The sequence below is a fragment of the Lontra canadensis genome, unplaced genomic scaffold, assembly GCF_010015895.1.
Source record: "Lontra canadensis isolate GAN:19392208 unplaced genomic scaffold, GSC_riverotter_1.0 scaffold23, whole genome shotgun sequence".
Taxonomy (NCBI): Eukaryota; Metazoa; Chordata; class Mammalia; order Carnivora; family Mustelidae; genus Lontra; species Lontra canadensis.
Genome location: NW_022631017.1, coordinates 16,445,509 through 16,472,210, shown reverse-complemented (window position 1 = coordinate 16,472,210; position 26,702 = coordinate 16,445,509). Strand labels below are relative to the sequence as shown.

At 35.4% G+C, this 26,702-nt stretch overlaps 1 pseudogene; it reads left to right on the top strand.

Annotated features, from left to right (window-relative positions):
• The first annotated feature begins 14,155 nt into the window (after nucleotides 1–14,155).
• Nucleotides 14,156–21,579, top strand: LOC116870364 (annotated as a pseudogene).
• Nucleotides 21,580–26,702: the final 5,123 nt, after the last annotated feature.

Genomic DNA, 26,702 nt, shown 5'->3' with positions numbered 1-26,702 from the left:
AGCAAAATTCATGGGGCTCCTAGGTGGCTCAGTTGGTTCCAACTCTTGATTTTGGCTCAGGTCATGATCTCAGGGTCATGATCTCAGGGTTGTGAGATGGAACCCCTTTCCTGATCAATTTTTCATGATCTCTTCCTCTTATTTTTCTTCTCTTTGTTATTCATCATACTTAAAAATTATTGTTTATAACCAACAGAAGTTTAACATGCATAATACCAAAAATAAATGTAAAAAAAACAATAGTTTGAAGAAAATATGCTGAAATGCTGAGAGTAATTGTGTGGATATTTATTCCAACTATGAGCATTTTGTTCTTTTTGTTTATTTTTGATAAGAGTTCATTAATGAGTATATATACATGTATAACAAAGACCTAATTACTGAGTTAACTTTATGAAATGTATACTATCCCCTTTCCTTTTACTGGACTTTAAATCTAAATAAATACCACCCTTCTTTTTATTTTACTATTATTGTGTATTTACTTAAGTATGTCAAAGGGGAACTGGGAAACATTATTTCAGGGATGCAGCTAATTGTATTCATGGTATTTAAAGAGATTATTTATGAAAATCTCCAGTAATGCTTTATTCCTTTGATGAGGAAAGCACTGAGCTAAGCCAAACCATTTTTTAATCAAGCATACTTAAGAGACAACTTGCCCACATGATGATAACATCAAAATAAATATTTCAATTGCCTAAATAAATGCATTAAAAAATCCTTTTGGACATCTCAAAAACTATTTCCATCACTGAAAATACAAAAGTACATATCTGGGCCATGTTAATAGTTGTTCATTTTAAGTGTGATGCATTGTATCATGTTTCATCTCAACTTAAAAGTTCAGATAAATATAAAATTATTTACACTGTTAAAGAGACATAAAGTTAGTTGTATTTTTTGAGAAAATCACAAAGCACTAACATAATATGAGTGGTTGAATATCTGATGTTCCTTTCCAATGTGTTAGTGTTGACTTTCAAAGTTTTCCTACATTTTTAGTTGTATCTCTTACCTCTGAGCCATATCTCTCTCTCTGTTTTGTTTTTATTTCTCTTTTTTTGTCTCTGCTAAATTTCTATCTCTTTGAAGCCTCTACCTACTTTGAAGTTTAGCCTGGGGTAGCATTTTGTTTTGTAAGCCAAGCACTAACCTGGAAGAGATGATCACAATCATGTTATAGTGTGAAGGTTTCTTCCTTTTAAATATTTCATGCATATAAACCTTACCACGCGCTCACAGTGTTTTGTTTATCTCAGTACAGAAAAATATAATATAATGCCTGCCTCCTTTCCCTCAAGAAGTTCTTCACAGTGAGGAGAAAAGCATGTACTGTACATAAATTCTAAAATGCACTAGAATTAAGACTTAAAAGCAGAATTTTTGAATGTTCAAGCAACTTGAGCTAACAAAACTGCAATGAGAATTACAAAAGAAGTACTAATGGAATTATTCAAAGGCATTCTTTGAAACATTTAAGAAGTCACATTTTCATTAATTGCAGTAAAAGAATAAAAGGATAATTAATGCTGAAATACAATCTTTAAAATTTTTGGTTTTCACTATTTCCTATAATGATAAAATAACAACAATAGTAAGCCTAATGAACTAAAATATTTTACTATCGTGCACTAATGAAAATTATCTATGCATTTTAACACTTACTAATTTCACAAATTTTCCAAGTGCCTACTAGATTTGAGGTTATTGAGCTGAGATTTAGGGATACAGTAATGAAAGAGATATGGTCCCTACTCTTGGTAAAATTTCAGAAAGACAAGTAAACCAGTAATTTCAATATAATATGGTTAATGTTACAATGGTATCAAAGTTACATGTGGAAATGAAACCTATCCCAGTTTTAAAGGTTTGGGAAAGGCATTTGGGTGAAGGTAGCAGACAAACTGAGACCACCACTCTATGAAAAAAAAAAAAAAAAGCATTTATTTAATAGTGGAGAGTAACCCTATATTGAGACAGTATTTATTTTGTCAACAAATAGGTGAAATAGTTATAAATAGTTATATATAATGTAGCATTTAAGTTAAGAAAAAAGGAAAGACTAAGAAACAGATGCTATTAAGAGGGAACTGAAACACAAAGATGAAGAAGAAAGAAATTGGGTGGTTAAGTAAGGGAAACTCCTAATTCTTCTATTAAAAATACCTTTTAATAATCAAACATGTAACAATGAAAATGTGACTTCTCATAGTTCTCACTGCAGTTTTGTTAGCTCAAGTTGCTTTAACATTCAAAAATTCTGTTTTTAAGTCTTAATTCTAGTGCATTTTAGACAATATTTATTTTGTCAACAAATAGGTGAAATAGTTATAAATAATGTAGCATTTAAGTTAAGAAAAAAGGAAAGACTAAGAAACAGATGATATTAAGAGGGAACTGAAACACAAAGATGAAGAAGAAAGAAATTGGGTGGTTAAGTAAAGAAAACTCCTCCTAATTCTTCTTTTAAAAATACCTTTTAATAATCAAACAAGAAACAGAAGCACAAATTCCATCTTCAATGAAGGCAGGAAACAGAATACATCTGCAACCCCATTCATAATAGATTATAAACTTAGAAAGCAGATGAAGAAATGGAATATGACTTAGCAGAAGGGAGAGAGTTCAAATCCATATGCTTATGACAAAGAATCCCAATGCAAAACATTCCAGTTTGTTGTTCAGATCTCCTGAAAGTCTCAGTAATCAGAGATGTCTGGTATCTCTGAAGGCAGACATGTCAAGGCTGAGAGACAGCAGGAATATTTAAATCTTTAAAAGAAGCAGTAAAACTCTGTTTGTCTCCTCTCTCTGCTTTTAGGTAACTCTTCATCAAGGAAGGAAATGGATTTCTTCTTTTTTTTCCTAAGAGAAATTGAACCTGAATTATTTCAGACTTAGAAAACAAGACCAACGGTAATTCTGGAACAAGATATTGGACTTAATTTCTGGATGGTGTTGTGGGGAGAGTACGATGGAATTTAGCAAAAATCTCCTTACTCGGTTGTGAGCTAAACAGCTCTTGGATTTTTCCAGCCCCCAAATGCCAGCTGTCAGACTTAAAACTTCAGAGCAGGAGCCTGGAGGATCTTTCTCTAGGAACACTAAACCCCCAACAAATATTATATAGGTCCACCAGTCCAATGAACAAATCTGCCCCAACACAAAAAAAGCTTCCAACCCCTCTATTAATGCTTCACTCTTGAATAAATGTTTATCATTAGAGAATATTAAGGAACAGTCGGAAACATGAAAGACAATGACCAAAACTATGAATACACTTCAGAGAAACCTAAGATGATACAGGAAAAAAAAAAAAGAAAAAAAAAACCTGGAAGGAACCATGATCAATATTCTCAAAAGATGAGATGATTTACTTCTATGAAACAATGTTAAGAGTCTATGAAAAATAGGAATAACCAGAAAACAAACGAAAAAAGTGTTCCTGGAAATAAAATTATTCAATAAATGGATTAGAACATAAAGTCAAGAAAATCTCATAGGAAAAAGAATTTAAAAGCCAAAAATTATGGTAAATAGAAAAACAAAAAAAGAAAATTAGAAAATTGATCCAAGATGTCCTACATTCAACATGTACCTATTCCAAAAAGAATTAATAAAGAAGAGAATGAGGAGAAAATTTTCCCCTCCTGAAAAGTAAAAGATGAAGAGGAATATTTCCCAGAATGAGGAAAATAATCTCTATATAGCCAACTGAGTATTCAATAAATTAATAAGGGCAGAGGGACTTAAACCAGCTAGTTTTATTATGAAATCTCAAAAAAAAAAAAATCCTAAAAGCTTCCAGATTCTTTTAAAAAATAAAATTACATAAAAACACTGGGAATGGACTTCTCAACTACAAAATTAAATGCTAGAAGACAAAGACCATGCCTTCACGATTTTTTGTTAAAAAGTTCTTAATACAAAATTCTATAGCCAAAGTATCAACAGGTAAAATAAGGTAAAAATTGGGACTTTATCCTTTTTCAGGAAGCTAATGGAGAACTTTCTCTTCCAAAGTGTGTGATTAAGCAAAGAAGAAAAAGCATGAGTCCTGAAAAATTGGGGTCAAACAGGGGTGATATATGAAAGAAATTCCACGGTCAAGGGCAAGTGTAGACAGCAATTGTATCAGATTAGAGGAGAATGGATGGTTTCAAGAGAAAAATCTTCCATTAAAAAAGGAACTGAAAGATTATTTGATAGGTTTAAGAGGTATAAAATGTATTGAGAAACTTTGCAGAACTACTGGAATGGTAGAAAACTTAACTCCTGATTTAAAGAAACAAAATAAATGAAAAATGTAAAGCAATGATTAACTCCAGGAAAAATTTCAAAGTGCAGATAAAGAGCCTATGACCATACCATTTAGCTCAGCAATGGAAAAGGTTTGCAGAGTCATATTAATAATTCTAACTATGGTTTTTAAAAATTGAATTATAACTATATTGGGTTGATACAGGAATGATAAGGGAATTAAAAAAGTTCTATCTACTTTAAGAGAAAGAACATGTAAAATATCTAAAATGAATGCACCAAAAGCTATTAAACCTTCTACAGTATTTAGGAATATGTAAGTAAACGCCATAAAATTATAGAAAAGTTCAAAATAGTTACCTTTAAGTTGTAGTGAGAGCAAGGAAACTATGAAAGGAGGGGATGTTTGGTTTAATTTGTTTGTTAAAACTTTTAAAAACTATGTGAATGTGTTACTTGGATAATAGTAAAAAACGTTCAGTATAATAAAAAATGTTACAGGATATTTAGTATGGTTGACCATATAGCTCTACACAGAAAAGTGGAAAGCAACACAGCTAACCCTCCTATTTTCTATCAGTTCTTTCACTGTGTGGCTGGCCTTTCAACCAGAACATCATCTATTAGTGAATCACCAGCAATTTAATTTCGTAAACACATTTTTTCATCAAGTCTCCCATCTCAGCACAGGCATAAATCCAAATTGTTTAGGAGTTTCAATCTGGTAAATGTTGACAAAAGTCTCAGGATATTTCTATAAGATATTTACGAGTAAAACAAGGAGGAAACATAGGTCTATTTCTTTGGAGGGTATTACATAATATGTGTTTTTCTGTTCATCATTTATAAATGATGAACCATCTATAAGAATGTCCATTTTCCTTATTAAAGATAGTCCTGCACTGCCAGGGGATCTCCTGATCAACCTGACTAACAAACTACTCCAGATATTTTATATGTATTTCCAGTTAAGCTTATTTTTAGAAGTTAGTATGTGCCAGGGTTCCTGGGTGGCTCAATCAGTTAACTGTCTGATTTCAGCTTGGGTCGTGATCTCAGGGTCCTGGGATGAAGCCACACATAGCCTCTGCACTTAACGGGGAGTCGGCTTGAGATTCTCTCTCCCTCTCCCCCTCCCCAACCCCTCTCTCACTCACTCTCTACAAAATAATAAATATTTCTTAAATGTTCTTTTAATTAAAAAAAGTCAGTAATGTGCCAAAATTTCTAATAAATTAGTTACATGTATTTCCTTTAATTACTATAGTCTTGTGAGATAAACATTCTATTGACAGCAGAGGCTTAAGGTTATATGACCATCCATGGTCACACAATTATGAACACAGCCTGGTCCTTCTGCCACTTCCTCAGAAGATGCGAGAAACTCTTTTCAAGTCAGTATGTAATGTTACAAGGTTTCTAAATATTCGTTGAGTAATCTTGATCTGTGCATGAATATCAACAGAGATTAAATGTTCCTTTTACTCAGAAGATTTATTAAATCTAATTTGATACATTTAATCTGTTTATGCCTCTGTTTACCAACACAGTCAAATCTAAAGAAGCAAGAACACGGCTAAAGGACTATTCAGCTTAATAGAGTCCAAAACTGGTTTCTATCTGCTAAAGTATCTAGAGGAACATAGAATCATGTCTGCAACTTACTCTGAAATGCATCAAAAAATCAGATGGATTGGTGAAGAATAGAAAAAAAAAGGATAGATGATAAAACATGCATAGTAAAATGTTGATTGTAGAAGATACAGATGTTTACTGTAAAATTGTTTTAGTTTTTCTATTTTCTATTAGGAAACTTTCATAATAAAATATTGGAGAAAAGAACTAAATCATTTGGATCACACTAATAGAAATGTAATGAGAGCTACAAATTAGAGTCACAAATATAATTTCACATTTCCTGTAGGTACATTAAAAAATGAGAAAAAGAAACAGGTAAAATTAATGTTAATAATATATCTTATTTAACTCAATGCATTCAAATATTACTTTCAACATGTAATCAATAAAATATTAATGAGAAGTTTCATATTCTTTTTGCATAATAAGTCTTCAAAATCTAGTATATATATTCCACTTAAAGCACATCTCAATTCAGGCTAACCACATTTCACATACTAAACAGCTACATGTGACTGCTGGCTACTTTATTACCAGTGCAGATCTCCACATAAATACATTGCTACTGTGTTCATAAATTTATGTGAAGCAGCCACATAAAGCAAATATAGTAAAAGAAAAAAATAATTTCAAAGAGAATTATGATGTAATAAATTATGAGCACTTTACAGCAAATCTCTTGGCTGGAAAAATATTTACCTAAAAGTTTTCTATGTTTCAAAATAAATATTCTAATACTATTCTTCTGTTTATTCCTGAGAGTATGAAATAATCTATTTGATAAGTGAATATGTAATGAAGACTTAAATCACATTTTTAAAAACTACAATTCTTTCCTCCCTCTACTCATCTTTATTTTTCCACAGTTTTATACATAATAGTGTTAAACACACACACACGCACACAACAACAACAACAAAAACCAAAAACCTTTTTTTCCAAATCTTAAGAAATACTTTGTCTGGGTGGCTCAGTCAGTTAAGCATCTGCCTTCGGTTCAGGTCATAATCCCAGGTCCTGGGATCAAGTCCCACATCAGGCTCCCTGCTCTGCAGAGAGCCTGCTTCTCCCTCTGCCCCTCCCTGCCACACCCCCTTCCCCCCCGCCCCCAACCCCCCCCCACACTCACTCTCTCTCTCTCTCTCTCCCCCTTGCAAAAATAAATAAATAAAATCTTTAAAAATATATATTTTTGCTAGATTTGTGGCATTTTCTCAGTTTCTCTTTTTAAACGTCGACTATGATAACATACTTCTCAATACTAATATTCAGCACACCCCGGAAATAAAAGTAGAAAGACAAATACTGACATTGTATTAGATGATACAATTTCTCTGTTATTTTAAGACCAGTAGTTTTCTGGCAAAGTTGGAATTTCTAAGATCAGAAATAACAGAATCATTGATCTTTCTCTAGAGAGTGAGACTATTATCCAAAATCCTAATGATCATAAAAATAAAAAGTCTCTTCCTCAGCATAACTATTGGGAAAATTTTAATGAAGAGTTTTTGTCCTATTCCCTAGTGGCTTAAAGCAAATATGATTATAATTCCCCAATTTCTCACTGAGAAGACAAATAACAGTTTTGAAATAGATTAGATTAATATGATACACTAAGATTAATATGATTTAGCCAATTAAATGAGTTTTATAGATAGAAATGCATTAGGGGACAAAGTACATCCCCATTAAATTTAAAGCTGAAGGCAAACTGCATCTAATGACTGGATGCTAGTGTCCAAAGGCCAGGAGTTTGGGACAACCCAGAAGCTGGAGCTGAGATGGCTCCAGAGCTCCCTAAAACATCGTTTCATCTCTTTTTCAATTATAGCACAGTTCAGGTTCTCGCTCTGTCCAAACCTGCTTTTTCTATCACAGGCGCTTCTAAGAGCGCTTTCTAATAAACTTACTTCTTACAAACGTCCTCCTCAGACTAATTCTGGCCAGTAGGCTGTGAGCTTCAGTGAGAAGTCATTTCTACCCTAGCCATTTAATTGTATGCATGAGTTCTCAGTCTTTTTTCTCCTCCTGCCAGCACCTCACGTGTCACTTGTTCCCAATGATATAGCTACAAGCGGTGAGACCTAGTCCACTGGCAACTGTATAGAAAAAAACTTCTCCCTTCCTTGCCTCCTGTTGACCTATCTTAGATAAGACTTTGTGAGTGACAAGCAAACCTTTATGTTATTCTGAAACACCTGGCCTCTCTTGGCTAACAGTATCCATAAGCATACACTTCTCTTTTGGATAATGTATTTTCTTGGGAACAAATGAAAGTCAGTTTCCTGGATTGCATTTCCCAACACAAAATGAATCCAGAAATTCTGTGATATTCACTTTGACAACTAAGAAAACATTTTCGCTACCATTCTTACATTTCTTTTCTTACCTTTGAGTTCTCAAAATTTTATAGTGAAAAATATTTGGAGATTTTTTTCTGTAAATTTGGAAGTTCCAGATTTTATACATATTATTAAAAATAAAATGGAGAAAATACCACCTTAGATAATGACTGTGAGAATGAAATAATGTATTTGAAAACCTCTGGTATATTGCAGACAATAAATCTTACTATCCTTTTTGTCTTCCTCTCCTGTAATTAAAAATGTCAGTTAAATACAGCATCACTTTAGTTTTACCAGCTTGATAGGATGTTGCCACATGGATAACCTCAAAAGAAAGATCCTCTAAAATTCAGAGTAAATAAAGCAATTAGTCCCAGACATCAATGACATGGTTTTACTTCACAAGTAGGTAAACAGTGTCTACAGGGTTCTGTTATTTATAAGTAGAAGTTCACACTGATGTTTGTAAGTAAAATCACTTGTAATTTTCTGCTATTAGCTCCTCATTTTCTTTCTCTCGTTGTAAAGTAATTCAGCTCTTTACCTTTTACCCTGTTGTAGAATACTTCCGCATGTAGAACAGTATGTTGATGGTTTAGAACTGGTTTGGAGCAGGAGTTACAAACTGAAGTGCTAATGAAGCCCAGAAAGGGATTGTAACTAAGTAAAGTGAACCAGGTTTAAGAAAAAAAGAAAAGTAACACATAGTTTTCTAAGCTGTCTTTAACTTTCTCAATTTGGTAGAGCATGGCTACTAACATCCAGGTTACAGCCTTTAAATACCAGTCCTCACTCAAAGGAGCCAGGATTCCTGAAATGGCAGATTCTATGTCTGGGAAAATGTACATGATGAGATTGGGACAGTTTGTCCAACAGGTAACAAAAGAATTTTGAAAATTCACTAGGGTGAAGTCAAATTAAGCAACAGACAGAAAATTATAAACCTTAGTAAAGACAATAACCTCTATGGACTGAAACATAAGAAATGTGTTTAATTACATGAGTTCATAATACTAAAAACTATAAATCAGTCTCAAATGGGGGTGCTAATTATTTTGAGAAACTCATAAATAGAGGAAAAGAATCAAGCATTTATTCAGCCTTTCCTGTAAGAACTGTACCCCTACATAAACAAATAATAGACAAGATGTTTTTCTTATTAGAGGGATTTCATGTATTGAATGAAAACAGAATGGTTTAATTAGACTATCAACATTTTGCAATCTTTATTGAATTGATGGGTCCTGGCACTGAACACATACCAATGAGAGAGAGAACCTGAGATTTTGTGCCTCTTGATAGAATATACCACTACCGATGAAATATTTTTTCCAAAAAAAAATTTTTTTAAAGATTTTATTTATGTATGTATTTGACAGACAGAGATCACAAGTAGGCAGAGAGGCAAGGCAGAGAGAGGGAGGAAGCAGGTTCACCACTGAGCAGAGAGCCTGATGCGGGGCTCAATCCCAGGACCCTGGGATCATGACCTGAGCTGAAGGCAGAGGCTTTAACCCACTGAGCCATCCAGGTGCCCATATTTCCAAAAAATTTTAAGCCAGTTTACAAGAAATGCAGACAATAGAGGAACATGCTAAATTTTATCATAGTAAATCAGCAAATTTCTAACTGTGACAAATACAAAACAATCAACTAGGTTTATTGAACAAAAAAATAGAAGAATGAGACAGAGAGGGAGAGGGATTGAGAGAGAGAAAAACAGATATGGAGAAGGGAGAGGCCATAAATTAGAAATTATTTTAAAGTCAGCAATCGATTACCTCATGTAGACCTTATTTTAATCCTGATTTAAACAAAACATGTCAATTGGAAATTTTAACACACTGGATAATTTATATATAAATGCTTACTGCTAAAGTTACTGTGTGACTATACTATGATTACATGATTGTCTTATATGAGTGTTCCTATATTTTATTGTTATGTGCTAAAATACAGAGAAAAATCAGAGGGGGGTCAGGGATTTTTTTTTTTTAATAACACAGTGGAGGGAAGTGGGTGACAGATATAGATGAAACAAGATTGGACTTAAGTAATGACAGTTAAAGCCATGAAATAGGGTCATGGAGTATTATTTAATTATACTGTCCACTTTCCTACATGTTTGAAATGTTTTATAATATAAGACTTTTAAAATTGAAAAAAAAAATCTGAAATAAAGAACTACAGAATGGATTTAAGAAATATCTCAGTTTTGAGAGCCTGGGTGGCTCAGTTGGTTAAGCATCTGCCTTTGGCTCAGGTCATGACTCAGGGTCATGAGATGGAGTTCCACGTTGGGGTCACTTCTCAGCAGGAGCCTGCTTCTCCCTCTCCCTCTGTCTGCTGCTCCCCCTCCTTGTACACTCTCACTCTCTCTCCCTCTGCGTCAAATAAATAAATAAATAAAATCTTTAAAAAAAGAAAAGAAATATCTCAGTTTTGCCTTAATTCTACTGTAAGCAAAACAACAAAATGAGTATGATGGTAAAAGGCAACTGCCTCCCATTCACGGATTTAGGACAGTGGAGACTGGCAGGGACTGTGCAGATTGAAGGGTGCATGCCCATTGCAAGAGGAATGCCCATGGTCCACACTATGTACGGCAGCCAGGTGGATAATACTAGATTTCTGATGTTTTCAGAAATGCTCTAAGTCGACATATGTAGTAAAATTATGTTTGGTGTTAAGTGTTGGCAACTAATGCAAATTTCTTTTAAATCATTCTATGGGTAAGTACTCTACGGATCAAACAGAACATGCTATTTTGCAAACTCCGGTTTATAAGGAATCATCACAGTACCTTAACAACTGGCTTCCTCATCACCGAAGGGGAATCACTTGTCATAAAACAGCGACAGCTAAGTCTCATGGAATACTGCCAGGAGCCCCTTGTTTGCTCTACACGCCTTTGATTCACCCCATTCTGCTATGTCCAGTTGCTTTTTCTGGGCCCAGTCTCTCCAGATTGAACCTTTGCCTGGAATGAGGACTTGACTCCTGACTCCAGATCCCCTCCTGCAGACAGTATTAGTGGGACCTTCAGAGTCTCAGGATGCAATCCAGCACCGCTTTCAGTGAAATTTCCATAAACCCTCCTCTCTGTCCACTATCAAAAGCTCCTTGCCTGTCCAGAAGGCCTGCTTGGTAAGAGGTTAGTTTAAAGCTATCCTAAATATTAATTAATGTGATTTTACTAAATACAAAACACATGTTTTCCTCATTCTCATTCAAGGCTAGCTTTCTTCTGGCCTTCACGAAACACTGAACCCCTTTAGAGAGTTACACACTACTTGTTTATAACCATTCAGTTGGAAAATCACTATCTAGGTGAGTATAAACACTTCTAATAACTGACCATCAGAATGACCCAGCCAGAGTACATCTGCTCCCGCATGTACGAATCGCGATGTCATAAGCTCTCAAATATCTTCTTATTAGAACTTATAACTTGTTTGCTGTTCTTGAGACTGGATATAGCCATACAAATGTTGATTTTTGTTAGATTTAATTTGTCTAAATATTGCTCCTTGTAATAAAACTCGGTGTACTGATGTTAGATGCTTAAAATGTCACTAAGAAAAATAGATAAATTCATAGTGGTAGAGATATTTACCATCAAGATTTTCTGAAATATAGACCAGTTTGTTAATGCAAAGTTTAACAGAACTGCTTTCCTGATTCCCTACAAACTGCTTCTCCACCTTTCCCCATTCTTCACCCTTGCCATGTGTTGAAACACAAACCCCTAATTTTATGTGCTGAGAGTATTTGGGACCAAAAAAAAAAAAAAAAAAGATAATGAGTTTGATCAACATCTTTAGCACTTTAAATATTTTAATATCTAAATGTATATAAATAAAACAAGTTGGAACATTGTATGTAAAATATCTTCTGCTTATGTTAAGAGGGTATTTAAATTACCTATATCTATTATTGTCTCAACAATAAAAGAAACTTTAAAATTTGCTTAAATCATAAATCATTTATTTATTTGTGGTCATTCTTCTAATTTCCAGAGCCCAGCTATGAGGCTTTGGTGCTCTCACACTGCCTGATGTTGGGGGAGGTATGAAAGCTTCAAGCATACCCTAATTAAAAGAGTTTTAGTTCATGTCTCATTTAGAATTGGTTTTTAGTAGCAATTATTCTCTCCACTAAATACTTTTTTAGCACTGTTAAAAAACCAAACAAATAGATATTCTTGTATAAGAGATTCTCAAAACATAACTGCAGGATAAGATCAGTGGAAGATCCATTAACAGAAGTTTTGGATGTGTGGAGGGGTGTAGTGTGTGTGTGTGTGTGTGTTCTGGTATAATTGCTTTGTCACTTGTGGTTTTTTTTTTTTTTCCTGTTTTTCTGAAAAAAAATTCAATTTGTCCTTGTTTTGTTAGCTTAAGCTAGAAAAATCTCTACTTAACAAAATCTCTAGGACTGTAGCAATTCAACTGTCCTTACATTTAAATTAAGCATTTGTTGGCTCATACACTCAAATTAGTAAAAAAAAAAAAAAAAGAGAGAGAGAGAGAGACACATAATACAAAATAGAATGTGCTAGAAAAGAAACATTTTAGACCCTATTAAGAGGTTCTAAAAAGAAAAGAGGTTTAGTTATTTTCCATATATTAAAAAGACTCAGAAATACATATGTATTTATAAAGGAGAAGTTTAGGTAAACTAAAATGCTTCTTTTGGCAAAAATCATATACTTTATTATGAAGGCATGATTTATTTCATGCTGATTGAAAGTTATTTTTGTAAGAGTTGCAAGGAGATGTCTTCCTCTTCTCTTGAGTTTTACAATGAAAACTGTTTTCTTTTTTATTTTGTTAAAAATATCTTCTTACATATGAGTATACCTAGCTATAAAGCATGATACATCTTTCATATGTTATTTACTTGAGTGAGAATTGTAAGTAAATAACAATATGTATTCTACTAGAAAAGAAGGAAAAAATAAAGATGACCAAATCAGACCTTAAAGAAGGCATTTATAAAATGATCTCATCCTCAGTAGACTATGCATGCCCTATTGTCTTAGCAGTGAACATTGCTCCCAAATCAAGAGATATTCAGAAGACCCAAGAAGTTGTTGAATAAAGAGAAACATGAGAGATTCTCACTAATAGTTTTCAGAGGGACACTAAAATAACATGGAAGGTATTAAAAAATAACTATACAATTCTCTATTCCTATTTTAACTGCTATGCCCTCCTCTACCTACACAAATATGCCAAAACAACAAGATAGTACTGTTCCTAGAAAATATTAGTTACAACAAATGTCACTCTTGACCATTCCTCATTTGTATTTCTCTTATAATGTGCCCATGGCAAGGGTTAATTCCAGTAAATTGGTGCGATGGATTTAATCTGACATTCAGAACACTGCTCCAACCAACATCAATCTTTTGTTCCTAGCTTATACTTTTAAACAGCATATCTGCACTATCCCAGGGGAGACAGAGCTGAGAGAACACAATAACAGAGAAATCTGAGCCTTAACAAGCTGCAAATTTTCATATATGTTCTAAGCCAACAAAATAAGATTTTAATATCAAGGGCTTGTCAAAATGTATCATCTGCACTAAAGACAAAAAAAGATAAAATACAGGCATTGGAAAACTCATAAGCAAAATTTTCCAAAGTTTCTTCGGAATCAAAAACACTCCAAAAAGTAATATAATAATATTTATGAATTAAGAACAAATATTAAGTTTCTGAAAAAAAAAATGTCAAATGTTGAAATATAAAAGGAAAGAAACTCAGCACAAAATGAAGATGATGCGTTTGGCACCACAGAGACCCAAACACTTTATGTGTTGGCAGGTGCTGCAAGGGAAGCCTGTCTGGGAAGGTGTGCAACAGAAGACTGAGGATTTCCAGGCGTGTCGGAGATGGCAGCAGATGGCAAGGAGACATGCAGAAACTAGAGGCGAGTGTGACATGGAGAACACCTGGGTAGGAAATGTGTAGGAGGGGTGGCTACCTGCTCCACAGACAATGTGGACACTGGTGCCACCACGCACTTGAATCTTTGATTCAGGAAGGCCAGGGATACAAGACTTGAAAGAAGAACCAGAAATGAAAATTTTTAAATGTACAAGATTAAAGAAGGAACCTCAAATAAGAGTCTGGTGGGTCAGGATGGCACCCAGTTTCCTCGGTGAGTCTAACTATCCTCACAGACCACTCTAAATATGTTATTTATTTATTCATTCAATCATTTAATCATTAATTTAATCATTCATTCATTCATTCATTCATTTAGAGAGAGCGTGAGTCAGAAGAGGGAGCAGAGAGAGAGAATCCCAAACAGACTCTGCACTCAGGACAGAGCCCGACTCAGGCTCACTCCTACAGCCCTAAGGTCATGATTTGAGCTGAAATCAGGAGTTGGATGCTTCACCAATGGAGCCACCCTGGTGCCTCTTCTCATAGACCACTCTAAAAAAGATGGCAGTTGGATCAGGGAATTGTTTCCTCATGACAAATACATGGTCATAGTAAGCATCTTAATGGGAAGTGCTTCCCTATCAAATTTCAAGTCACAGGTGGATGGTTTTGGACAACTGGCATAAACTAACCAGAAACAAGTGCTAAGAATGAAATAAAAAAGATTTTTTCAGTTTATAAACTTGCTTTAACTTAGAAACTAGTGGTTGTGTCCACTGGGAATCCTTGGGTGTCTCTAAGAACATGACTACTCTACCATTTATTGGATACTAGAGATCCGTTGATGTGTATGGGTGTTGGGCTGCAACTGTGATAGGCTTATGGGCTCTATTAACTGCCCAGAGCATTTACAAAGAGAGCACACGGGAAGTGTGAAGTGGATTAATGCAACTAATTTCAGCTAATGAACAAAGAGAACTATATACTCAATGAAGGATGCTTGAGGTTTCAGCCGCAAAAAGACTCCAAACGTACACGTGCATCTGACTGAGACTTCTCTGGCTGAGACAGCAAAGAATAACCATGACCTTTAATTTCTGAAAGTCTGACTATAAATGATTAAAGGATTTAATTTGGGTCTTCAGTTTCTCCCTGAAAATACAGTAATAGGAGGAGTTATATTGTTCAAACTCAAAGCAGATGTATATTGTTGGCATTATCTTACTTACATAAATTTTATTCTATCGTTGGGGCTCATTGCCTAGTCTCAGATGAATTATATTGGACAACATGACTAGGCAAAGTTTAAAAAAAGAAATCAAATAAACGGTGAATTCTTCAGTCTAGGGAAGGTTTTCTCATCCTCAGTGCTATTGACATTTTGAGCAGATAATTCTTTTTCAGGGAATGCCCCATGCATTGTAAAATACTTAGCAGGATTCCCTGGCCTGTAGCCACTAGATGTTTGTAGCTCTATCTTCCCCCATCCCCCCGTTGTGACTACTAAAAATGTCTCTACATATTGCCAAATATTCCCTAGAGAACAAAATTCTTCTGATGGAAAACCTCTGGCCTGGAGTATAGTGTGGCCTTTAGGTTAATTTAATTAATGCCAGGCTCTGGCTCATTTCAGAACCTTTTTAACGAAAAAGCTAAACTGTTAACCAAAACACACAAGGAAAGTGGGCTTTTCAGGAAACAGCCTCATGAAGATAGAAACTGGATTGCCCTGAAATTTTCTGTTTTCCTTTTCCAAGGGAAAATACCATATGCATACTTAACCACACAGAGAGTGATAAGCGTAACAGGTCATGGGAACCAAAGCAAGAACCATTTTCTACCCCTTTCTCCCCAAATATCTGCCCAGTCTCCTATAGAATAGGAGCCAAGAAAAAATGAGTGCCTTATTGCATTGGTGAAACTGGAACTAAGTAATGCCACTCCCTCCATTACCAGATTATATAGGTTCAAGAGCCAGTGAGTGGGAATCGAAGGGATCCCTCTCACTATTACACTTAATAATGCACCCAAGGAATTTTTGGTGTCTGCCCCCACAGCCTTGGACTTGGTGATTTGAAGGACCTAGTTAGCAAGGGAGAAGTGCTTCCAATAAGGAAGGCAGTCATGCTCCAGGTAACTGGAAGCTAGGACAGCCCTCAGCCAGTGAAGACTTCACCTATCACTGAATCAAGACGCAGAGATGGAGGTTACTCTATTCTTCAGAGACACTGATTCCTATTACCATGGGGATCAGAGTAATAATTCTCCTACTGTCTCACAAATTTGGAAAGAAGTTCTTGGCTATAGCTGCATTCTTGACTCCTTAGGACTATAGCTGCTACCAGGCAGTTCCTGTGGGCTCCAGTAATACTGTTTTATCCCCTTTGCCTTTTCAATTTTAGCTTTCCATAATTGCTAGTCCCTTCTGCTCTACCGTTTCCAGAGTAAAAGCCAAAACTGTTGCCATGAGCTGCAAGAATCTGCACAGTGTGTCTATCACTTCTGTTTGTCCTGTTATGTCTGATTTCTTCCCCTACCAGCTGCCCCCTCATTCCCTCCATCCCACCTACACAGATCTCCTTAGTGTTGCTAAAACACAGCAGCACCCCCTGCCCTGGGGTTTCGTGCTTACTCTTCTCTCTACCTGAAATGCTTTTCCCTGATGCCTGGGATCATCTTCAGTATAGTCCAGTGGAGAAGGAAAGATGGGAAGGGAGGACATGAAGCCAGTGGAATAGATGAAGGAAGGTGGGCTGTGTGGTGAGGACGGGTATGTGAGCTATCCTACACCCCCTACTTCTGTTATGTTTGAATTTTCCATTATAAAAAGTTGAAAAGAACCTCTGGGGTGGGATCGGAGGCGTGTGCTTTAGCACGTAGCCCACGTGGTGCTCAGTATGAACCTTGTTCTGGTGCCTGTGAAACTTCCTCTCTGTTCCGCAGAGTAGGTGGTTGCCACATAGCTTTGGTTACAGTCTCTCCTCATTCCTCCTGGTCATGTTCTGCTCAGGAGCCTCTCCTTACAAGTCCCTGCCACACTCTTAGAATCTTTTCCTCTCTGATTTTCACCTTGGCTGTTCGTCCAGTGTGCCAGCTCTTTATCTTCTTTAATAAGCCTTATAGTTTTCTTCAAAGCCTTTTGCCAGAAGATCAGCGGGCATTCTGTTCTGCTCTCACATAATCACAGAGTGCCTGGGCCAACAAGATAAACACAGAATATGCCCTTCAGGTCACTGGAAACACTCCCTCCGTGTTTACAGTTCTGACTTTACAGATGATCTACAGCTTTTAAGGCACCTCCTGCTTAATTGTCACAACAAAATGCCCTGAAATTTTTCTCTTGAACTTGCTGACACCGAGGATGTTAGATACTCCTGGGACCCAAGAGGGCTATAATAATCCTGTAGCACATAGCAAACAGCTGTTAGTTTATGAAGGTGTTGCTAATTAACAATTTGTATCAGCCAAATGTCAACTAGGACACTTCATAGGCACCATAAACACATGAAGGCGGGGGAGCCAAATTTTCCTAATTCTGGACATCTTGCCTGCTCTTCTTTGATGGGCTCCTTTTTCTTTTTCTTTTTCTTTTTTTAAAGTACTATTACAGTGTAGTGGGCTGAGAGTTGGAGACAGATCAGCCAGTATCCGTTAAGTTCTTAATCTTCAATGCCTTTATCTCTGAGATGAGCGGATCTGATGAAGAGATCTGATGATCTCTGAAGCCTTACTACTCAACGTGTGCTCCCCAGTCTAGCAGCACTGGCAGCCCCTGGGAACTGGTCAGTATTGCTTATTTTTAGGCCCCATTCCAGACCTACTGACTCAGTCTTTTAAATAGACCTTCACCATGGTACTTTTTCATTTCTGTTGTAAGAAAGCACCACAAACTTAGTGACTTAAAATGAATGTATTCTGCTACGGTTTTGACGGTCAGAAGTATGGACACAGATCTCACTGGGCTAAAATCAGGGTGTTGAAAGGCTGCTGTCCTTCTCAAGGCTCTATGAGATCATCTATTTCTTTGCTGCTTCTAGCTTCTAGAACCTGCATTTCTTGGCTTCTGGCTTCCTCCCTTCATCTTCAGAGCCAACAGTGTTGTATCTCTGACCTTAACTCCAGAATCACATCCCCCTTTAGCCCTAAACACAGTGGGGAAAAGTTCTCCACTTTAAGGGCTAATGGGATTAGATTAGGCCCATGTGGATTATCTAAAATAATCTTGTCATTTCAGAATTCTTAACTAAATCACATCTGAAAATTCTTTTTGTCATATAAAGTAACATATTTCCATTTCCAGGTATTATGATACAGGCATCTTTGAGGGCCATAATTCTGCTTACCACACACTGAATTTCAAGAAGTTCTACTAGTTACAACATATTCAACTATAAGGAAGTACATGGGATTCTTTTATTTGTTATTAATTACATTTTCCTGTTACAAGCTGAATTGCATCCCTCTACTCCTCTTCCCCATCCCAAAATTCATATGTTGAAGTCATAACCCGTAGTATCTCAAAATATCACTTTACTTGGAGATAGGGCCTTTAAAGAGGTAATTAAGGTAAAATGGGGTTATGGGGTGGGGTGGCACTAATGCAAAATGACTGGTGTCTTTATAAGGAGACTGGATTAGGAAGCAGATGAGCATAGTCAGGGGAAAAAATCATATAAAGACAGAGAAAACAACCATCTATAATGCAAGGAGTGAGACCTCAGAAGAAACCAAACCCAGCAAGACCATGATCTTGGACTTCCTGCCTCCAGCCTGTGAGAAAATAAATGTCTGTTGTTTCAGCCCTCCAGTCTGTGATACTTTGTCATGACAGCCCTAAGAAATTAATACGTTCCCCAGTGCATTTTCAACATGCTTTAAGACAACCATCTACACTCTCATCCTTACTGCTTTACTATTGAGCTACAGAAGTCCTCCTGAACTGAGTTTAATCACTCTTGTCCCTCTCTGATATAAACTTGATCAGTGTTACACAGAATCATAACCCAGACTACTTACTTTCCCTGGTGACTCAGTTTGTAGAAAACATGTTCATCTTTCTTAACAAAATGCATAAACTCTGCTCAGTTCTTTATAAGATCCTGGCTGCTTTACCCAAGATCATGTGCTTTTAATTATTCCCTCTTTTCCCAGGATTATCTGTCCTCTGCCGGTGAACCTTCTCTAACTACAAAAACACTTGGTTCTACCTGTTCAGTAGAACCACCACCCTATACCTCTGTGAAAGCACCACTGGAAAAAGTAATCTGTACTCAACGCCTGCATTCTTATCACCAAGCCACTGCTTCACACCTCACAATCTGACTTCTCTCCCAAACGTTTGGCCAGAACTGCCACCTCTGGTATCACCGGCGACCATTATTATGACTGCCAAATCTAGTAGTCTCTTCTCACTTCTCATTCTCTTTGATCTGGCTACACTTTCGTCAGTGTGATGGTACTCTTTTATAATGCTGTACTATTTCTTTTTTCTTTTCTTTCTTCTCTAACCCCTCCTTCTTTGCCTCTTGCACTAATTCCATTTCTAAAAATGGTTGGTGAACCCTTACCATGTTGCAGATCAGTGCTGATTCCTACCCTTAAAGAATTTGCTCTTTCTCTTTCCTACCTGAAGTGGGCTCTTCCCATGTTTAAATGCAATTGTTTCCCAAAGATCAGTACTTTATATTCTCAGTGTTTATGGTCTTTCTCATAGTAATGTCACTCCTAATGATTATGACTAAGTCTTTCAGTACAAATTATTCCTAAAACACTATTTCTTTTCCATCACTTTCACTGTTTTTCTATTAGCATGTTGATCCACTGTTTCATATTCAATGTCTAAAATTAAACTCCATACAAATTAGCCAATATTGCACTTACTGAAATTGTGCATTGAAAAAGATAGAATATATAATATTAAATATCTTGATAGACTTTACCATTAGGTTAAAAGTAATAATATAAATTTTAATGTGGGTAAGTGCAAAAACCTACAAATATTAACCACATAGATACAATGATGAAAGAATAGTCCTTATAAAAGAATCTGTAAAAGGAGGTATGAGACTACATTAAAAAGCTAGTAAATCTTAGACTGTATTTAGAGACCCTAGTTTCTAGAGCAAGAAAGAAGGGCATTCTGTTGTTGTCTGGGCAGATAATACTAGAGTCAAACTTTTGAAATAGTTGCTGGAACTTACCAATGATAGCTAGCCAAAGAGCATTAATAAAAACAATCAAGAAGGAGGGTATCTGAAAATTGTTTCTATGGCAAAACATTTTAAAAAAAGGAAATACTTTGGATCAAATTGCTAGCTTCCCAAAGCAAAAGAAGCTGAAAATCTACAAAACAAAGAGATGAAAAAATATGCTGAAGACAGAGAACATTGTTTAAAGCAACAAATGAATTGGAAATACTTAAAGCACAACTGACAAAGAAAGATAGTAAACTTCAAAAATGGTGAGAAGAATGAGATCAACTTGCTGCAGCTTTAGAAATACAGCTAAAGGTACTGATCTCCAGTAACATACAGAAAAATAATGTAACTGAACAATTAAAAAAGATCACATCGGAGACTTCCGATACAGAAGAACAAACTGTGGATAGACATTTGAGTTCAATAGATCCTGTCAGAGTTAAAACTGAACCTCAAACAAGTTTTGAAGTTCTATGAATGAAGTAGAAGACGGTTCTGTAGTCCTTGACTCTTGTGAAGTTTCAACAGAAGATAATCAAACTATTCCATTTCCAAAACCTGAGTTAGAGATTCAATTTACACCTTTATAGCCAAACAACATGGCAGTGAAACATCCTGCTTGTATTTCACCAGTGACAGATGGTTATGCTTTCCAACACCCAGAAGAGGCAGACTAATGAAATGGAGCAAAGTAGTATATATTTCCAAGATGGTGGAAGAGCAGAAATAGCATTAACCATACACCAGAGGCTCTCTGCCAGGACTGGGTGAAAAGTGAAAATAAGAAAAATGCTATACCCAGAACTAATTTGAAATCCCCTGTTTTTAGCATAGAAATTCTTCTGTCAAGAAGGAGCAAAAGGCTTGCACACATCTGTCATCTAAGAAGCATATTCTTTATGGAGTCAAGCATCCATAGTTAGTATAAGTTAGGCCTCTAAATAAAAAGAAAGAATGCTACAGAAATTTGGAGACTTCTTAGAACATTTTCCAATAATTCTTCAACCAAAAGCAAAGAAAATAATTGAAACAATGAACTCTTCAGTGTTCTCAAATATAGAAGTTAAGAAAATGTGTCTTAACCAAAACAGGGCAAATGGAAATTATATACAAATGAAATTTCATTTCCTATTACATATATTTGGCCAAGTGATTTTGAAGAACCATAAAGTGAAGGAGAGTAATCATTAGATTCTCAATGACTTTGAAATAAAACAACCAAATAAATCACTTATGTAGAATATTTTAATATAAATTTTATGTTCATAATCATAACTTGCATCCTGACTTTTCAAAGATAATTATATGTATCATGATGCATTAAATCCTTCTGTAAACACATTGCTATTTGATACATGGTATAATTTTAATTCAATAAAGAAAATAAGTCAACAATACCAAAAAAATGGCTAGCTTCAAGTGTTTGAAGAACTGACATGTTAAAATGTGGCTATAAAGGGCAAAACACATGATAAAATCTGACTCAGTATGGAAGTTCTTTCTAACAATGGCATTAAAAAATATATACAGTTGCCATGCAATGGTCTCTGCCTCACCAAAATTCTATATTTCCAAAAAATGTCCAAGGATTTAGGGGCTATGTTGAAGAAAAGCCATCTAACTGATAGACAATGGACTTTGGATTCAAATAGTATTGAATTTAAATGCTGGCTTAGTGACTTCCACCCAGGTCATCTTGGAGAAGTTGTTTAGTTCTCTCAGCTGCATCTACTCATATATAAAATTGAATATTAACCTTGAGTATTGTAAAGATGATACATAGTACATGTCAATCATTTAATTCTTATTATTATAATTGTTAACAATGTATAGGTGGAAATTTTGACTAAGTTAGGCCCAAGTTCTTAAGTCTAAGATCCTATGATTCCATATTTTCTGAGAGCCCAATATATAACATTGTCTAAATACAGCTGACCTTTGAACAACATGGTTTTGGACTGCAAGGGTCCATTTATATGTGAATTTTTTCTATCAACACAGTAGAGTAACTGTAATGTATTTTCTCTTCTTAATAATATTTGCTTTTTTCTAGCTTATTGTAAGAATATAGTATATAATACAAAGAACACACAAAATATGTGTTAATCAGCTATTTATGTTATCAGTAAGGCTTCTACTCAACAGTAGGCTGTTAGTACTTAAGTTTTGGGAGAGTCAAAAGTTATACATGAATTTTCAACTGTGCAGGAATCAGTGCCCCTAACTCCTGCTTTGTTCAGGGTCAATGATATAATTGTTTTTCTACATTACCATAAGAGTTATTTCATCCCTGTGCTAGAGAAACAGGATGTATGAGTACATATGAATAAATACAGATGATAGATAGATAGAGATAAAGATAGATTTATTTTAAGAAATTGCCTCACACAGTTGTGGAGACTGGCAAGTCCAAAAATCTGTGGGGTAGGCTGGCATACTGGAGACCCAGGGAACAGGTAATGTTGCAGTCTTGAGTCTGAAAGCAATTTAGAGGCAGAATCCCTTTTTTTCTCAGGGTATCCCAGTCTTTCTACAAAGGGCTTCAACTGGTTCCATGAGACCAGCACACATTATGGAGGATAATCAGCTTTATTCAAGGTATAGTGATTTAAATGTTAATCACATTTGGAAAAACAACAACAACCATTCACAGCACCTAGACCAGTGTTTAATCAATCATCCGGGTGCCATAGCTAGGCCAAAGTGAGAGCTAAAATTCATCATTAAAATCCCCGTTGTACCCCAAAGTGAGTGGCACAGTGGCAGATGATGTTGTCTTCCCATTGGGAGAAATAGACCCCCTGCCTGCACATGGGGACCTTAAAGGTTTCCTTTCCAGGTATCTCATCATTTTCACTGATCAAATAGATCTACAAAGTCACCAGCTGTATAAATGTATTCCATATTCTATTCTATTTTCCTAAAATGATCATTTGAATTGGGAATCTGGAAGGATTACATTTGTTAGAAGGATTTGGAAGGATTACAGCTTTGTTAGCGTTTGCGGCCAAAGGTGACATCCTTTCATCATTGACCACAGTCCCTCTGGTGTCAGGTCCCAGTGCTGTGAGTCACCATTCACTCCTCCAGAAAAGTGTGAATGATCAATATGCTTGATCTCAGGAAAGTCAAATCATATGCCAGCTCTCATTTTGACTCTTCAATGTCTGCATTCATATCCCTGAAACCCTTAAAAAAGCAGAAAACAAAATGACTGTTTTACTGGACTGACAAGGATTTGTTTCTCTATTTCAATGACAGTGAGCCTAGAGAAAGAGCTGAGAGAATTGGGTTATTTCAGGTTCATGTTTTTCTCTGAATTATACATATAATGTCTCCATGCCAAATGAAGCATCTAAAGTTAAGACACTTCAATTATTTCCACTTGAATTATTTTTAAGGTTTTCAGTATGATAATTTTTTTTTTAAGTCTATATTTTGGAGCTCTAGATTGAAGTATTTACTGAGAAAATGGTAAAGTATCTGACATAATGGCTGAAACTGGGTGATGAGTACCTGGGGATTCCTTATACTTTGCTACTTTATGGTTTTGAAATTTTCATAATAAAAAGTTATAAAAATTTCTCTATGGCATGCTGGTATTTTACTTGTATTTTTAAAATGAGAAAGCAAGTATTTTTCAGAATACCTGTTCCTTAAAGCTACAATCAGTGCATGTCAGTTTATATTTTTGAACTACATGATTATAATTATTAATTTTACATTTGTCTCTATACATGTACCTACTTCTACAAGTTTCCAAGCTGCTCCCTCTAGGGAAGAGGGCAGCCATTTTCAATAGAAGCACAATTCTTAGCCTTTGGGGCTTAACAAGTTAGTGAAAAAAAAGTTCAATGAAGGATCCCATATAAATAATTTTCAACACTCCCATGAGAATTACTGAAATGCTGGCATGTGTATTGGGAGATATTCTGGTATTTGGAAAGGATTGCCATTCACTACAACTACGATTATTTCAGTAGTTGCCTCTACTACTCATCTCTGGCCTCGGCTTAGTCCCCCACTGTGATCTCAGGGAACCTTACAAAATATATAAAAGAAAAAATAAAAAGTCCTTATCTTTGCTCTCCATGATTAAACCAGAAGGTTAAGGAAGGATGAACTTCTTTAGTGACTCTATGAACAGTGACTTAAGGCAAAAGTCATTGGTCTCCTCTGTAGACAAGTATGTAAATAGCCTGACTTCTCAGAAAGAGATCTGTCAACATAAAGGTTGAATTTAAAGTGTTGCTTTATCAGAGCTTGAACTAAGGTCTTCACCTTGCAGCTCACTTAAATTGCCTTGTTCTATTTGATGGGGTTGATAAGTAATATACCTACTGGATCACTGCAGAAAAATTCTCATCTAAAGCATTATCATTTTTCAAACAACTTTTTTTTTCAGTAACAGTTTTCTTCTTAAGTAAACTAGCTTTTAATGTCATCTGTTGTATTATTGAAACTTCAGATCTTCTCTCCTAAATATACAGCTCCTGCTGATCTAATGGTTTTCTATTTTCATCTTGCTATTTATGATGCACTGATGTTTCTTACCAAGAATCTTTGGTTTAATCCACAAAACTCAAATCGACCATCTGAGATCACTGCCAGTGCTGAAGTATTACTGTTATAATGTCATTAGTCAATCATAAAAATGTTTTCTATGCACACATTCATTTCAAAATTATGTAAAATAAAATCTTCCAAAGCTTTCAGATTGCAGCCCACAATCGGTTTTTGTACTTTAAAATACTCCAGACATATTGCTGAAGGAGTATACTGTTTACGAAAATTATTCTTGGCCTCATTTTTTTTCAATGAATTTAAAAAGCATAATTTAGAAATTTATTACATTTGTTTTTCTTCCTTTACTATGTCATCAACACGGGCTGCACATTCTTTGAATTGCAGTAAAGAATTTGGCTGTCTAGACAAAACAAAATAAGAACACAAGGCTTACTTCAAGTAAATCACTAACTTGTGTTAGCCAACAATAAGCAGAAAGATTTTCCCAATACTTTTGCTCTATTTCATTGGAGAAATCCAGGATCTGAGGACCATATTCATTTTACACTTTGTCTTCTACCTTTTTCATTCCATAAATAAAGATTTTTAGAAAGAGAAACTGCCAATAAAAAATGCAGAGATTGGCTAGAATTGTCTAATATATCTTTATTGGATATATCTTCATTGGATAAATTTATGCCCAGTGTACAATGCAAACTTTGCAGACCAAACCTAGAAGCAAGAGATGCCATCTGTTTCCCTAACCTGCATTTAGAAAGCCTCAGTCCCAACCTTTGTTTATTAGAATAATATCACAGCCTATTTAAGGGAGAAAGAGTTTGAAGATTTGTGCATGGCCCCTTTCTTTTACAGAAACCAAAGATATATCAAAGGAGAAGTGAGTAGACCATAAAGACTTCTGCCCTAGAATTGAAAAAGCTAAATTCACAGTAAGTTAATTGTATATGGAAGGAAAATGATTACTTTTATTATATGTGTATCTAAATAATTTGTTTAGTAAGGCCTCCTTAAGAAGCAAAGCCCTTGAAATTTAGGTCTCCATCTGTTCCTTTTGGTAAAAATTAAGAAACACATGCAATTTTTGTTGTGGTTAGCCATGACAAAAAACACAGAAGCATGCCTTACAGCGTCTCTAAAGGGATTTTTAAATCCTCACAGAGATTCCTGAAGCAGAATTACTAATGCTAATTTTGTGATGCTCTATTGGTTTTACTTGTTTGTTAAAACAATAACATTCAAATCCTATTGTCTTCAATCTAGACTTACCAAGAGAGATTTCTAGTTCCATGTGGGAAAGATTACTCCCATAGTCCCCTTACAAGCAATTCACTAAGTAAGGCAGTGAAGCATCCATCTACACTGGCTGCGACTTTAAGAAACTTTAATCTTCCTGTATTAAAACGGTTTTATCTTGATATGAGAAAGCCCAGAATTCAGAAGTAAACTGGATTGTTTACTACTAGCCCTGGTGTACTAAACTCTGAAGAATTTCACATCTTCTTTAATATGGTGTGGTTTGCTTATTTGTTTGTTGGCTTTTGCCTCAAAACTTCTTCCTGTAGAATCTTCATCGACCAATCCTCTCCAACACGCATGCACACACACGTACAGACTTCATGCCTACAATGCTTCAGACTTAACATCTGAAATTCAGTATCCCAAAAAAGCTTGTCCTCAGGATTATAAAAATTTAGCAGAGACTGCCCCACCCCATCATGAAATTTCTTTGAAGTTTCATGTCTGAAGATCTATATCTTTTAAATTATCACAAATTTTGCATTTGATTGAATATGTCTCTGTTTTAACACAAATATTATGTCTCAAAGAACTACGTG